At 35.9% G+C, this 12,682-nt stretch overlaps 1 protein-coding gene across 1 annotated transcript in view; it reads right to left on the bottom strand.

The window, feature by feature from the left end:
- Positions 1–12,682, bottom strand: part of LOC311238062 (zinc finger protein 518A) — a 40,670-nt gene that overhangs the window by 12,786 nt on the left and 15,202 nt on the right. The gene's annotated exons all lie outside the window — the stretch shown is intronic.

Below are 12,682 nucleotides of genomic sequence, written 5' to 3'. Positions count from 1 at the left end.
TAACAAGATGAATTATACTGACCAGAACAGCTGTGACTTGTTTTAACAAGATGAATTATACTGACCAGAACAGTGACTTGTTTTAACAAGATGAATTATACTGACCAGAACAGCTGTGACTTGTTATAACAAGATGAATTATACTGACCAGAACAGCTGTGACTTGTTTTAACAAGATGAATTATACTGACCAGAACAGCTCTGTGACTTGTTTTAACAAGATGAATTATACTGACCAGAACAGCTGTGACTTGTTTTAACAAGATGAATTATACTGACCAGAACAGTGACTTGTTTTAACAAGATGAATTATACTGACCAGAACAGCTGTGACTTGTTATAACAAGATGAATTATACTGACCAGAACAGCTGTGACTTGTTTTAACAAGATGAATTATACTGACCAGTACAGCTGTGACTTGTTTTAACAAGATGAATTATACTGACCAGAACAGCTCTGTGACTTGTTTTAACAAGATGAATTATACTGACCAGAACAGCTGTGACTTGTTTTAACAAGATGAATTATACTGACCAGAACAGCTGTGACTTGTTTTAACAAGATGAATTATACTGACCAGAACAGCTGTGACTTGTTTTAACAAGATGAATTATACTGACCAGAACAGTGACTTGTTTTAACAAGATGAATTATACTGACCAGAACAGCTGTGACTTGTTTTAACAAGATGAATTATACTGACCAGAACAGCTCTGTGACTTGTTTTAACAAGATGAATTATACTGACCAGAACAGTGACTTGTTTTAACAAGATGAATTATACTGACCAGAACAGCTGTGACTTGTTTTAACAAGATGAATTATACTGACCAGCTGTGTGACTTGTTTTAACAAGATGAATTATACTGACCAGAACAGCTGTGACTTGTTTTAACAAGATGAATTATACTGACCAGAACAGCTGTGTGACTTGTTTTAACAAGATGAATTATACTGACCAGAACAGCTGTGACTTGTTTTAACAAGATGAATTATACTGACCAGTACAGCTGTGACTTGTTTTAACAAGATGAATTATACTGACCAGTACAGCTGTGACTTGTTTTAACAAGATGAATTATACTGACCAGTACAGTGACTTGTTTTAACAAGATGAATTATACTGACCAGTACAGCTGTGACTTGTTTTAACAAGATGAATTATACTGACCAGAACAGCTGTGACTTGTTTTAACAAGATGAATTATACTGACCAGAACAGTGACTTGTTTTAACAAGATGAATTATACTGACCAGAACAGCTGTGACTTGTTTTAACAAGATGAATTATACTGACCAGAACAGCGACTTGTTTTAACAAGATGAATTATACTGACCAGAACAGCTGTGACTTGTTTTAACAAGATGAATTATACTGACCAGTACAGCTGTGACTTGTTTTAACAAGATGAATTATACTGACCAGAACAGTGACTTGTTTTAACAAGATGAATTATACTGACCAGAACAGCGACTTGTTTTAACAAGATGAATTATACTGACCAGTACAGCTGTGACTTGTTTTAACAAGATGAATTATACTGACCAGAACAGTTGTGACTTGTTTTAACAAGATGAATTATACTGACCAGTACAGTGACTTGTTTTAACAAGATGAATTATACTGACCAGAACAGCTGTGACTTGTTTTAACAAGATGAATTATACTGACCAGAACAGCTGTGACTTGTTTTAACAAGATGAATTATACTGACCAGTACAGCTGTGACTTGTTTTAACAGGATGAATTATACTGACCAGAACAGCTGTGACTTGTTTTAACAAGATGAATTATACTGACCCTGATGTAAACAAGACGAAAGTCTTTCTCTGGTCTGCATCCCCTTAACAATTGTATGTATTGAGCTGTACTGTACTGTACCCATTCTGCAATCTGTTAATAAAGTTTTCATTCATTAATTCATTCACCAGTACAGCTGTGACTTGTTTTAACAAGATGAATTATACTGACCAGTACAGCTGTGACTTGTTTTAACAAGATGAATTATACTGACCAGTACAGCTGTGTGACTTGTTTTAACAAGATGAATTATACTGACCAGTACAGCTGTGTGACTTGTTTTAACAAGATGAATTATACTGACCAGTACAGCTGTGACTTGTTTTAACAAGATGAATTATACTGACCAGTACAGCTGTGACTTGTTTTAACAAGATGAATTATACTGACCAGAACAGTGACTTGTTTTAACAAGATGAATTATACTGACCAGTACAGTGACTTGTTATAACAAGATGAATTATACTGACCAGTACAGCTGTGACTTGTTTTAACAAGATGAATTATACTGACCAGAACAGCTGTGACTTGTTTTAACAAGATGAATTATACTGACCAGTACAGCTGTGACTTGTTTTAACAAGATGAATTATACTGACCAGAACAGTGACTTGTTTTAACAAGATGAATTATACTGACCAGTACAGTGACTTGTTATAACAAGATGAATTATACTGACCAGTACAGCTGTGACTTGTTTTAACAAGATGAATTATACTGACCAGAACAGCTGTGACTTGTTTTAACAAGATGAATTATACTGACCAGTACAGCTGTGTGACTTGTTTTAACAAGATGAATTATACTGACCAGAACAGTGACTTGTTTTAACAAGATGAATTATACTGACCAGAACAGTGACTTGTTTTAACAAGATGAATTATACTGACCAGAACAGCTGTGACTTGTTTTAACAAGATGAATTATACTGACCAGTACAGCTGTGTGACTTGTTTTAACAAGATGAATTATACTGACCAGAACGGTGACTTGTTTTAACAAGATGAATTATACTGACCAGAACAGTGACTTGTTATAACAAGATGAATTATACTGACCAGAACAGTGACTTGTTTTAACAAGATGAATTATACTGACCAGTACAGCTGTGACTTGTTTTAACAAGATGAATTATACTGACCAGAACAGCTGTGACTTGTTTTAACAAGATGAATTATACTGACCAGAACTGTGACTTGTTTTAACAAGATGAATTATACTGACCAGAACAACTGTGACTTGTTTTAACAAGATGAATTATACTGACCAGAACAGCTGTGACTTGTTTTAACAAGATGAATTATACTGACCAGAACAGCTGTGACTTGTTTTAACAAGATGAATTATACTGACCAGTACAGTTGTGACTTGTTTTAACAAGATGAATTATACTGACCAGAACAGCTGTGTGACTTGTTTTAACAAGATGAATTATACTGACCAGAACAGCTGTGACTTGTTTTAACAAGATGAATTATACTGACCAGTACAGCTGTGACTTGTTTTAACAAGATGAATTATACTGACCAGAACAGCTGTGTGACTTGTTTTAACAAGATGAATTATACTGACCAGAACAGCTGTGACTTGTTTTAACAAGATGAATGATACTGACCAGTACAGCTGTGACTTGTTTTAACAAGATGAATTATACTGACCAGAACAGCTGTGACTTGTTTTAACAAGATGAATGATACTGACCAGTACAGCTGTGACTTGTTTTAACAAGATGAATTATACTGACCAGTACAGCTGTGACTTGTTATAACAAGATGAATTATACTGACCAGCTGTGTGACTTGTTTTAACAAGATGAATTATACTGACCAGTACAGCTGTGACTTGTTTTAACAAGATGAATTATACTGACCAGAACAGTGACTTGTTTTAACAAGATGAATTATACTGACCAGAACAGCTGTGTGACTTGTTTTAACAAGATGAATTATACTGACCAGTACAGCTGTGACTTGTTATAACAAGATGAATTATACTGACCAGCTGTGTGACTTGTTTTAACAAGATGAATTATACTGACCAGTACAGCTGTGACTTGTTTTAACAAGATGAATTATACTGACCAGAACAGTGACTTGTTTTAACAAGATGAATTATACTGACCAGAACAGCTGTGTGACTTGTTTTAACAAGATGAATTATACTGACCAGTACAGCTGTGACTTGTTATAACAAGATGAATTATACTGACCAGTACAGCTGTGTGACTTGTTTTAACAAGATGAATTATACTGACCAGCTGTGTGACTTGTTTTAACAAGATGAATTATACTGACCAGAACAGTGACTTGTTTTAACAAGATGAATTATACTGACCAGTACAGCTGTGACTTGTTTTAACAAGATAAATTATACTGACCAGTACAGCTGTGACTTGTTTTAACAAGATGAATTATACTGACCAGAACAGCTGTGACTTGTTTTAACAAGATGAATTATACTGACCAGAACAGCTGTGACTTGTTTTAACAAGATGAATTATACTGACCAGAACAGCTGTGACTTGTTTTAACAAGATGAATTATACTGACCAGAACAGTGACTTGTTTTAACAAGATGAATTATACTGACCAGAACAGCTGTGACTTGTTTTAACAAGATGAATTATACTGACCAGAACAGCACCTTGTTTTAACAAGATGAATTATACTGACCAGAACAGTGACTTGTTTTAACAAGATGAATTATACTGACCAGTACAGCTGTGACTTGTTTTAACAAGATGAATTATACTGACCAGAACAGCTGTGACTTGTTTTAACAAGATGAATTATACTGACCAGAACAGCTGTGACTTGTTTTAACAAGATGAATTATACTGACCAGTACAGCTGTGACTTGTTTTAACAAGATGAATTATACTGACCAGAACAGTGACTTGTTTTAACAAGATGAATTATACTGACCAGAACAGCGACTTGTTTTAACAAGATGAATTATACTGACCAGTACAGCTGTGACTTGTTTTAACAAGATGAATTATACTGACCAGAACAGTTGTGACTTGTTTTAACAAGATGAATTATACTGACCAGTACAGTGACTTGTTTTAACAAGATGAATTATACTGACCAGAACAGCTGTGACTTGTTTTAACAAGATGAATTATACTGACCAGAACAGCTGTGACTTGTTTTAACAAGATGAATTATACTGACCAGTACAGTGACTTGTTATAACAAGATGAATTATACTGACCAGTACAGCTGTGACTTGTTTTAACAAGATGAATTATACTGACCAGAACAGCTGTGACTTGTTTTAACAAGATGAATTATACTGACCAGTACAGCTGTGACTTGTTTTAACAAGATGAATTATACTGACCAGAACAGTGACTTGTTTTAACAAGATGAATTATACTGACAGTACAGTGACTTGTTATAACAAGATGAATTATACTGACCAGTACAGCTGTGACTTGTTTTAACAAGATGAATTATACTGACCAGAACAGCTGTGACTTGTTTTAACAAGATGAATTATACTGACCAGTACAGCTGTGTGACTTGTTTTAACAAGATTAATTATACTGACCAGAACAGTGACTTGTTTTAACAAGATGAATTATACTGACCAGAACAGCTGTGACTTGTTTTAACAAGATGAATTATACTGACCAGTACAGCTGTGTGACTTGTTTTAACAAGATGAATTATACTGACCAGAACAGTGACTTGTTTTAACAAGATGAATTATACTGACCAGAACAGTGACTTGTTATAACAAGATGAATTATACTGACCAGAACAGTGACTTGTTTTAACAAGATGAATTATACTGACCAGAACAGCTGTGACTTGTTTTAACAAGATGAATTATACTGACCAGAACTGTGACTTGTTTTAACAAGATGAATTATACTGACCAGAACAGCGACTTGTTTTAACAAGATGAATTATACTGACCAGAACAGCTGTGACTTGTTTTAACAAGATGAATTATACTGACCAGTACAGCTGTGTGACTTGTTTTAACAAGATGAATTATACTGACCAGAACAGTGACTTGTTTTAACAAGATGAATTATACTGACCAGAACAGTGACTTGTTTTAACAAGATGAATTATACTGACCAGTACAGCTGTGACTTGTTTTAACAAGATGAATTATACTGACCAGAACAGCTGTGACTTGTTTTAACAAGATGAATTATACTGACCAGAACTGTGACTTGTTTTAACAAGATGAATTATACTGACCAGAACAGCTGTGACTTGTTTTAACAAGATGAATTATACTGACCAGTACAGTTGTGACTTGTTTTAACAAGATGAATTATACTGACCAGAACAGCTGTGTGACTTGTTTTAACAAGATGAATTATACTGACCAGAACAGCTGTGACTTGTTTTAACAAGATGAATGATACTGACCAGTACAGCTGTGACTTGTTTTAACAAGATGAATTATACTGACCAGAACAGCTGTGACTTGTTTTAACAAGATGAATGATACTGACCAGTACAGCTGTGACTTGTTTTAACAAGATGAATTATACTGACCAGTACAGCTGTGACTTGTTATAACAAGATGAATTATACTGACCAGAACAGCTGTGACTTGTTATAACAAGATGAATTATACTGACCAGCTGTGTGACTTGTTTTAACAAGATGAATTATACTGACCAGAACAGCTGTGACTTGTTTTAACAAGATGAATTATACTGACCAGAACAGCTGTGACTTGTTTTAACAAGATGAATTATACTGACCAGAACAGTGACTTGTTTTAACAAGATGAATTATACTGACCAGAACAGCTGTGTGACTTGTTTTAACAAGATGAATTATACTGACCAGTACTGTGACTTGTTTTAACAAGATGAATTATACTGACCAGTACAGCTGTGTGACTTGTTTTAACAAGATGAATTATACTGACCAGTACAGCTGTGACTTGTTTTAACAAGATGAATTATACTGACCAGAACAGCTGTGACTTGTTTTAACAAGATGAATTATACTGACCAGTACAGTGACTTGTTTTAACAAGATGAATTATACTGACCAGAACAGTGACTTGTTTTAACAAGATGAATTATACTGACCAGAACAGCTGTGACTTGTTTTAACAAGATGAATTATACTGACCAGTACAGCTGTGTGACTTGTTTTAACAAGATGAATTATACTGACCAGAACAGCTGTGACTTGTTTTAACAAGATGAATTATACTGACCAGTACAGCTGTGTGACTTGTTTTAACAAGATGAATTATACTGACCAGAACAGCTGTGACTTGTTATAACAAGATGAATTATACTGACCAGAACAGCTGTGTGACTTGTTTTAACAAGATGAATTATACTGACCAGAACAGTGACTTGTTTTAACAAGATGAATTATACTGACCAGAACAGTGACTTGTTTTAACAAGATGAATTATACTGACCAGAACAGCTGTGACTTGTTTTAACAAGATGAATTATACTGACCAGTACAGCTGTGACTTGTTTTAACAAGATGAATTATACTGACCAGTACATCTGTGTGACTTGTTTTAACAAGATGAATTATACTGACCAGAACAGCTGTGACTTGTTTTAACAAGATGAATTATACTGACCAGAACAGCTGTGTGACTTGTTTTAACAAGATGAATTATACTGACCAGTACTGTGACTTGTTTTAACAAGATGAATTATACTGACCAGAACAGCTGTGACTTGTTTTAACAAGATGAATTATACTGACCAGAACAGTGACTTGTTATAACAAGATGAATTATACTGACCAGTACAGCTGTGACTTGTTTTAACAAGATGAATTATACTGACCAGTACAGTGACTTGTTTTAACAAGATGAATTATACTGACCAGAACAGCTGTGACTTGTTTTAACAAGATGAATTATACTGACCAGAACAGCTGTGACTTGTTTTAACAAGATGAATTATACTGACCAGAACAGCTGTGACTTGTTTTAACAAGATGAATTATACTGACCAGAACAGTGACTTGTTATAAGAAGATGAATTATACTGACCAGTACAGCTGTGACTTGTTTTAACAAGATGAATTATACTGACCAGTACAGTGACTTGTTATAACAAGATGAATTATACTGACCAGAACAGCTGTGACTTGTTTTAACAAGATGAATTATACTGACCAGAACAGCTGTGACTTGTTTTAACAAGATGAATTATACTGACCAGAACAGCTGTGACTTGTTTTAACAAGATGAATTATACTGACCAGAACAGCTGTGACTTGTTTTAACAAGATGAATTATACTGACCAGAACAGCTCTGTGTGACTTGTTTTAACAAGATGAATTATACTGACCAGAACAGCTGTGACTTGTTTTAACAAGATGAATTATACTGACCAGAACAGCTGAGACTTGTTTTAACAAGATGAATTATACTGACCAGTACAGCTAATGTGACTTGTTTTAACAAGATGAATTATACTGACCAGTACAGCTGTGACTTGTTTTAACAAGATGAATTATACTGACCAGTACAGCTGTGACTTGTTATAACAAGATGAATTATACTGACCAGCTGTGTGACTTGTTTTAACAAGATGAATTATACTGACCAGAACAGCTGTGACTTGTTTTAACAAGATGAATTATACTGACCAGTACAGCTGTGACTTGTTTTAACAAGATGAATTATACTGACCAGTACAGCTGTGACTTGTTATAACAAGATGAATTATACTGACCAGCTGTGTGACTTGTTTTAACAAGATGAATTATACTGACCAGAACAGCTGTGACTTGTTTTAACAAGATGAATTATACTGACCAGAACAGCTGTGACTTGTTTTAACAAGATGAATTATACTGACCAGTACAGCTGTGACTTGTTTTAACAAGATGAATTATACTGACCAGTACAGCTGTGACTTGTTATAACAAGATGAATTATACTGACCAGTACAGCTGTGACTTGTTTTAACAAGATGAATTATACTGACCAGTACAGCTGTGACTTGTTTTAACAAGATGAATTATACTGACCAGTACTGTGACTTGTTTTAACAAGATGAATTATACTGACCAGAACAGCTGTGACTTGTTTTAACAAGATGAATTATACTGACCAGAACAGCTGTGACTTGTTATAACAAGATGAATTATACTGACCAGAACAGTGACTTGTTATAACAAGATGAATTAAACTGACCAGAACAGCTGTGACTTGTTTTAACAAGATGAATTATACTGACCAGTACAGCTGTGACTTGTTTTAACAAGATGAATTATACTGACCAGAACAGCTGTGACTTGTTTTAACAAGATGAATTATACTGACCAGTACAGCTGTGACTTGTTTTAACAAGATGAATTATACTGACCAGAACAGCTGTGACTTGTTTTAACAAGATGAATTATACTGACCAGAACAGCTGTGACTTGTTTTAACAAGATGAATTATACTGACCAGAACAGCTGTGACTTGTTTTAACAAGATGAATTATACTGACCAGAACAGCTGTGACTTGTTTTAACAAGATGAATTATACTGACCAGTACAGCTGTGTGACTTGTTTTAACAAGATTAATTATACTGACCAGAACAGCTGTGACTTGTTTTAACAAGATGAATTATACTGACCAGTACAGCTGTGTGACTTGTTTTAACAAGATGAATTATACTGACCAGTACAGCTGTGTGACTTGTTTTAACAAGATGAATTATACTGACTAGTACAGTGACTTGTTATAACAAGATGAATTATACTGACCAGTACAGCTGTGACTTGTTTTAACAAGATGAATTATACTGACCAGTACAGCTGTGACTTGTTTTAACAAGATGAATTATACTGACCAGTACAGCTGTGACTTGTTTTAACAAGATGAATTATACTGACCAGTACTGTGACTTGTTTTAACAAGATGAATGAAATAAACAGTCATTCAGAACTATTTTATTGCACTATTTTACTCTGTTTGACTATTTTGCCCCGAGAGGGAGGTTTGCTCTGAGAGGGAAGTTTGCCCTGAGTGGGAGGTTTGCTCTGAGAGGGAAGTTTGCCCTGAGTGGGAGGTTTGCCCTGAGAGGGAAGTTTGCCCTGAGTGGGAGGTTTGCCCTGAGTGGGAGGTTTGCCCTGAGTGGGAGGTTTGCCCCGAGTGGGAGGTCCGAGTGGGAGGTTTGCCCCGAGTGGGAGGTTTGCCCCGAGTGGGAGGTTTGCCCTGAGAGGGAGGTTTGCCCTGAGAGGGAGGTTTGCCCTGGGTGGGAGGTTTGCCCTGGGTGGGAGGTTTGCCCTGAGTGGGAGGTTCGAAGGTGGGTATCAAACAGGAGGGAAGACTGTCAGGTCTTAAACTGTGGATATCAAACAGGGAAGGTAAAGACGGTTTTAAACTGTTAAACAGTCATTCAGAATTTTTTTATTGCACTGCACTATTTTACTTTGTGTTTGGTTTATTATTGTCTATTTTAAAACTGCCATAGAATCAAACCATAAACAAAGTGGCCTATTGGGATGTTAAATCCTAATTTAAAAAAACTGTTATTTTATATGTCTGCACTTTATGTGCTAATTTTGTGCCCGTCTTTTTTCTGCTGTGAAGCACTTTGAGCTGAAATTCTTGTATGAAAGGTACTATACAGATAAAGTTCATTATTATCATTATTAGCATTTCAAAAAAAGAAATTCCAGGAAATTACAAACTCTAAAAAAACAGAACTTGTTTGTCATTGTTGGGACAGATACTGGCGCATCAGTGCAAGACATATATGATAAAATATTTAATTTAATACTTGGCCGTGAAATAGGTATTATAATTCTATTCAAAGTGGTCTTCAAAAGTTTTTAATTGAACTTGTCGAAACCTGCAGGAACTCTGAAAAGTCAACTTAGTTGAATCTCATCTTTATCGTGGTCCATCTGTTATGGATATAATTATATTCATAGATAAATACTTGTGGAATGAAGTTGAAACCAGCGTTTCCGTTAGCCGGTAATTACCGGTATTTGACCGGCAAAATCTGTTGAAGTCCGACATATTTCATCTCTCCGGTCTTAATGTCCGGTGAAAATAATTCCCTGAGTCTAAGCACAATTTGATTATTTGAATTGTATTAAAATAGGCTAAAATTAAATAGCCTATGCGATGAACGAAACGATCATTACATTTGTTTCCTCGTTGCTTCTAATAATGACAACGACGTTGTCACCGAGAGCTTAGTGCTGGGTGTGCGAACTTTTGTGAAGCTGCAGAGCCATAGTACCAGCAGCCCAATGCAGTATTCCAGCAGTACTCCAATTCAGCCATTTTCAGCCAATGTTGGGTGGGGGGCGCTGCTGTGCGGTTCCCAGAAAAGAGCCAATAACAGCTGGATCAGCTGCTCTGCAGCGCCATACTCTTTGCAAATAAGTCGTTGCGAGGTGGAGAGTCGTCACGCAAACCACGATAATGTTGCCGTCTCTCTGCTTTCTCAGTTCTTCGCTTGATATAATTAATACAAATGTCCAATATAACGGAATTCGTTAGCTCATAAAAATGTGATTATAACAGACTGCTGTTTAGTGTCGGACCGACTACCCACATACGCGGTCTATTTTATTTCAAGTCAGCAGCAGCACGGAGTATCGAGGGACTTATTTTATTTGGAATATATTAATGACTGTATACGCAAAAGTAGCCTAGTTTTAAGTAATACTATTATAAATCTACATGCCTTGAGGATGACATTCTTTATATAGCCTGCCTATCAATTGTTTTAAAGCTCAATAAACTATGACCGGAATTAATCTCATTTGTCCGGTAGATTGAAATCTTGCCGGTCACGGAGACCGGCAACAATTTTTTCTAACGGAAACCCTGGTTGAAACTACATAGTACACCTTGGTATAAACATACTCCCAAGTTAAATACAGGGTATCTGCGGGTTTCAACGAGTTACGTTTAAGACCTTTTAAATACCACAAATTGAATACTAATTTCATGACCATACGAGAAGGAAAATGTTATTTAAATTGTGTGCACAATGCGTGACCTGCCAACCAGTATCTAGTGACCACCTGTTACACACAACTAGACCTGCCAACCAGTATCTAGTGACCACCTGTTACACACAACTAGACCTGCCAACCAGTATCTAGTGACCACCTGTTACACACAACTAGACCTGCCAACCAGTATCTAGTGACCACCTGTTACACTCAACTAGACCTGCCAACCAGTATCTAGTGACACCTGTTACACTCAACTAGACCTGCCAACCAGTATCTAGTGACACCTGTTACACACAACTAGACCTGCCAACCAGTATCTAGTGACACCTGTTACACACAACTAGACCTGCCAACCAGTATCTAGTGACCACCTGTTACACACAACTAGACCTGCCAACCAGTATCTAGTGACACCTGTTACACACAACTAGACCTGCCAACCAGTATCTAGTGACACCTGTTACACACAACTAGACCTGCCAACCAGTATCTAGTGACACCTGTTACACACAGAGACCTCCCAAAAAGTTGCCATGTTCCTTTAAAGCAAGAACCAACAATTAGCACTAGGGGTGTAACGATGCATCGATTAATCGAAATGCATCGATTCTAATGTGACGATTCAACTGCATCGATTTGAAAATGTTAGAATCGATTATAATCGAAATTTAAAAAAATATTATATTTTTTTTCTATTGTTTTTATTGACCTATAGTCCATTCATGCTGAGTGAATCAGTTCCCCCAGCCACATTTGTGTATTCAACATTTTTGGGGGAATTAACTGATAGAAAATGTATCTAAAATTAATCAAATCGAGGTCAAATGAAGAGATTTCATGATTCATTGAATCGTTGCCTGAATAATCGTAATCGAAATTAATCGTTGTGAGGTCGCATCGTTATACCCCTAATTCGCATTCGATATAAAGACATGTTA

The sequence above is a fragment of the Notolepis coatsorum genome (assembly GCF_963971535.1).
Source record: "Notolepis coatsorum genome assembly, chromosome: 12".
In the NCBI taxonomy this organism is placed as follows: domain Eukaryota; kingdom Metazoa; phylum Chordata; class Actinopteri; order Aulopiformes; family Paralepididae; genus Notolepis; species Notolepis coatsorum.
This window is presented reverse-complemented; position numbering and strand designations above follow the sequence as displayed.